The sequence below is a fragment of the Triticum dicoccoides genome, chromosome 2B (assembly GCF_002162155.2).
Source record: "Triticum dicoccoides isolate Atlit2015 ecotype Zavitan chromosome 2B, WEW_v2.0, whole genome shotgun sequence".
Lineage (NCBI taxonomy): Eukaryota > Viridiplantae > Streptophyta > Magnoliopsida > Poales > Poaceae > Triticum > Triticum dicoccoides.
The window spans coordinates 753,029,254-753,034,810 of record NC_041383.1 but is presented as its reverse complement, the minus strand read 5'-3'; positions in this window follow the sequence as shown (position 1 = coordinate 753,034,810).

Sequence of the window (5,557 nt, the reverse complement as noted above, 5' to 3'; positions counted from 1 at the left end):
AGTAATGTTGCAAAATAATTCATATTTCGTTTTTTCATTATGTATACTGTAATATAGATTTTCCATGGCTTAATCCACTGATAGAAATTGATAGTTTCATCAAAACAAGTAAACTATGCATCAAAAACAGAATCTGTCAAAAACAGAACAGTCTGTAGAAATCTGAACATTCACCATACTTCTTATACCCCAACAATTCTACAAAAATTAGGAAAAATATAAAATTTGTACATAAATACAGTGCAAAAAGAATGAGAACCATTTGACTGTCCAGTAAAAAATGTAAAATCTCGCACTACAGCCAAAGTTTCTGTCCTACACCGCACAAACCAACAAGCATTGTAAACATCCTAAAGGCAAACCTTGGCACATTATTTTTATAATACAATAGAATTGTACAAGGGGATAATTATTTTTGATGAAAAGTTTCTGTAATTAAGATTCACAAAGTTTCCGTGAGCATGAACAAAGTTCAAGGATCTCCCCCACTTCAACAATGCTTGTCTTTCTCACTTTCACTTTACTTTTTTAAAAGTTTTGGGTTCCCCTCTTTATTTTTTTGTTTTTTGAACTATATAAAGGCACTCAACAGAAATAAATGACTCTCTAGAACTTCTGGTGTCTCCTTGGCAGAGCTTTCTTTAAAGCCATTAAGCTAGGCATATAGTGCTCAAGTAATGGATCCACCCGGATCCCAATGTATATCAAAGCCAATTTTAATTAACAATGATTTGTAATTTAGTAGTGAGCACAAAGTAACATATATAAAACAATAAAGAAGTCTAACTCTCTTCCTATGCATTGGCATATCATAAAAGAACAATTCATGCACATCAAGTAAAGGCCAATGCATAGTATAAACAGTTTCTTGCAATTTTATCATATTGGAAATATAGAGAGGTGGAGATATAGTTCCTCTCTCATAATAATTGCAAGTAGGAGCAGCAAGCACATGCGTATTATATCTATCAAAATCATCATGTGTAGTAGTAAAACGCAACCCATCAATGTAATCCTTAATAAGCATAAACTTCTCCGATATAGTGTAGTTTGGAGAATTCAAAAAGATAATAGGACTATCATGCGTGGGTGCAATAGCAACAATTTCATGTTTAACATAAGGAACTATAGCAAGTTCATCTCCATAAGCATCATTCATATTGGCATCTTGGCCATAAGCATAGCAATCATCATCAAAAAGGGATATTTCATACAAATTAAAGGGATCATAACAATCATCATAGCAATCATCCTTCGGTAAGCACGATGGGAAATTAAACAATGTATGAGTTGAAGAGTTACTCTCATTAGAAAGTAGGCATGGGTGATCAATCCCTTCTTCCTCCTTTTCTTATTCGTTCTCCTCCTCATCTTTTTCATCCAATGAGCTCACAATTTCATCAATTTCTTCTTCCATAGATTCCTGTAAAATATTAGTCTCTTCTTGGACAGCGGAGACTTTCTCAATAAAGGCATCAATATCGGCATTGTATTCATAATTATCATAGCAATATTTAAGTATAGAAAAATTTTCACGCCTATAAACTGAATCATCAAAATCTTCAAAATCTTTAAACAAAGATTCAATTTCATAAGCACCCATAAAAGCAACGAATTCTTCTATTTGTTCCACATCATAGTAATCATATATACCATTAGAATAAGAAGCCAAGGTTTCATCATCATTGAATTCGCATGAAAAGGGAAGGTGTGTAGCCTTCATCCTAGAGCAACAAGTATAATCATGTCTCAAGCATAGATCCCGAGCATACCAACACATCATATAAATTTGATCCCATAATAGTTTCCCTTTTTGTGTCAAGCGATAATCCCTAAAGTATTCACGTTGATCCAATGTGTCTCCCATAACATAATTGAATGGGGTTTTCTCAGGATTATCAAAGTAGTACATAATATTTTCCACATAATGAGCATCGAGGGTTTTAGGAGGTTCCCCATCTCCATGAGTAGCAAGTACACCTTTTTTTTTGGTATTTTGTGTTCCATATCCATAACTAAAGATAGAGAACAACTTAGAATAGGAAGTAAAAATTACTTAGTGATAAAGCAAACAAGCACACACGAGAATATTCACCCCATGCTATAACTCCCCGGCAACGGCCCCAGAAAAAGGTCTTGATAACCCACAAGTATAGGGGATCAATTGTATCCTCTTTCGATAAGAGCGTCAAACCCAACGAGGATCTAAAGGTAGAACAAATATTCCCTCAAGTTCTATCGACCACCGATACAACTCTACGCACGCTTAGCGTTCGCTTTACCTAAAACAAGTATGAAACTAGAAGGAATTTGTAAGTGTTGTTTGATAGGTTTGCAAGATAATAAAGAGCACGTAAATAAAAGCTAGGGGATGTTTAGATGAAGACACAACTAAGTTAGTTGAGTAGAGATCTTTTTGTCACAAGAAAGTTATTTGTCCCTAGGCAATCGATAACTAGACTGGTAATCACTATTGCAATTTTATTTGAGGGAGAGGAATAAGCTAACATACTTTCTCTTCTTGGATCGTATGCACTTATGATTGGAACTCTAGCAAGCATCCACAACTACTAAAGATCATTAAGGTAAAACCCAACCATAGCATTAAAGTATCAAGTCCCTTTTATCCCATACGCCACAACCCCCTTACTCGGGTTTATCCTTCTGTCACTCAAGCAACCCACTATAAGCGAATCATGAACATATTGCAACACCCTACAGCGGGAATCCACTACTAGGGAAAACCCTAGTAGTAGCACGGGTTTTGAGGCTATCAGCAGCGCGGGCACCCACGCTACCAATAAGGCGCTACAGCTAACTGTTAGTAGTAGTGTTGTCTGTACCCGCGCTACAACTATTGACTATATTAGCAGCACATTTTCGGAATGCGCTACTATTAGTTAGCTTTAGCGATTTCCTGAGCCCGCGCTATTGTTATATCTTTCACCATTTCCCCATTCCAGCTTCAGTAAACTGCAATTTCCAGATACTAGGTGCTACTAGATATCAATTTCATAAAGCACTATAGGTACTAGGTAGTACTCCCTCGGTTCCAAATTACTCGTCGTGGTTTTAGTTCAAATTTGAACTAAAACCACGACGAGTAATTTGGAACCGAGGGAGTACTAGATAACAATTTCATATATACTCAACATGCATCCTCAAGCAGTACAAGGTGACATCAACGACGATGATCATATTTAGTTCTAGATGATATCAACGACGCTAATCATATGTAGTTCTACATCATATCGACGACGATCATCATATGTAGTTCTAGATGATATAGCCACACACACACATATGTAGTTCTAGATGATATCAACGACGATCATCATCCTCAAGCCTGGGTGGTGGGTGTTCCTGATAGTAATTAGGATGGCCTGTCCAACACGAAGATTCTTGCCAACGAGGAATCTCTTCCACCCAACCGAGTTTAAGTGTGTGCGACCGTCTGTGTCCATGCGGTAAGTACAGGTGGTGACGGATCGCCTTGCGGTAAGGCATAGTCCAGCTGAGCCTTCTTCATCAGGCTCGATACCACAACTCACAGATAGGTTCTTTGGCAATTTCTGAATAAGAAAAACATATCAATTAATAAATAGCCTCACACATACTCTTGCAAATATATTTCTATTAAGTCTAGATTTCTACACTATCAAAAGACATAGTACTATGCATTTGTACTAATTAATCATGAATTCTACTAATAAGTATATATGGATTATCTACACTATTAATAGTTCCTTGGATTCTACACTAATAAGCATGTGATCAGACTCTACACTAAAGCATATCAACGACTAGATTCCACACAACATATCATTGGACTCTACACTAAGCATATCATCGGATAATTTGTATTTGTAAGTATAACATACCATATCATGTCGATCGACCATGGTACTTGTCAGGCGGGTCACGAATGGCACCCCGACAAAGTCAGTACATGGTGGAATTATGTCCCATAGGTTGCACACCTCCTCCTCGCTCAGCCTCATTCTTTGAGCTACGACGGCTTCATGAAATGGTGCATACTAAATCAACTAACTCAACTAGCATACTAAATCCACTAGCATACTAAATCAACTAAATCAAAATTTTCTAAATCAACTAAATCAACTAGCCTACTAAATCAACTAGCCTACTAAATCAACTAAATCAACTAGCCAACTAAATCAAATAAATCAAAATGTTCTAAATCAACTAAATCAACTAGCCTACTAAATCAACTGAATCATATCAACTAAATCAGAATGTTGCATATGAACTAGCCTACTAAATCAAAATGTAGCGGGGAGGAGGGAGAAGGAGGGGCGACTCGAGGAGGGAGAAGAGAGTAGGACGGAGGAGGAAGGCGGAGCAAGGAGGGGCTGGCCGGCGGCGAGTGGAGGGAGAATGGAGGAGGAAGGCGGAGCGAGGAGGGGTCGGCCAGCGGCGAGTGGAGGGAGGACGGAGGAGGAGGCCGGTACCGAGTCCAGCGAGGAGGATGAGGTGACGGAGGCGCAGATCGGAGGAGGGGCGACGGGGGAGGACTGGCGGCGCGGGGCTTGAGGGGGAGATCGAGTGTGTGTGAGTGTGATCTGGATCGGATAGGTGAGTGTGGGGAGATGGAATGGCTTAGCAGTAGCGCGCTATAGCAAAATGCGCTACTACTAAACGACCTATCAGTAGCGCCTTTCACCGAGAACGCGCTACTACTATGTTAGACATATACATAAAAAATACATTGATCATCAATTGTCTTTTTGTATACAATCTGATTTGTCAATAGGAATCCTCGACGGTTGGTTTAAGAATAGGCGAGGATTCCTATTGCGGCCACATATCCTACACATAGAGTTAAATGAAGACCAAGTGCTTGTGAAAGTTGTAGAAGTAACATATTTAAGGTGGTACAAACTCTCTTCACGGAGCGAGGTGCGACTAAATTTTTGTACTAACCTTAGTAGTAGCGATTATTGCGTAAATGTGTTGCTGCTACGATCCATAGCAGTAGCGCTCTTTGTATTAACGTGTTGCTGCTATAACTGGCCTTGTGGCAGCGTCGTGGGAATTTTAGCAGTAGCGTGTCCTAGAGTTTGTGCGCTACTGATAAACTTGTTTCAGCAGCGAGTTTTGAAAGCGCGTGCTACTGCTACATAGCAGCAGCGCCCGATTTTAAAGCGCGCTGCTGGTAAGATTCTATGTATAGGCTTTTCCCTAGTAGTGATCCCTAACGCTTGCGTGACACAGAGGGCACAATAGGACAGCACCAATAATAAAACATGCAACTCAAACCAATCACGATCATCAATTAACCCATAGGACAAAATGGATCTACTCAAACATCATTGGATAGCCATACATCATTGGGAAATAATACATAGCATTGAGCACCATGTTTAAGTAGAGATTACAGTGGGTAAAAGAGAGGTTACACCGCTGCATAGAGGGGTGAAGAGTTGGTGATTAGGGCGGTGAAGTTGTTGGTGTAGATCGTGGTGATGATGATGGCCCCCGGCAGCGCTCCGGTGCCACCGGAAGCAAGGGGGAGAGAGCCCCCCTTCTTCTTCTT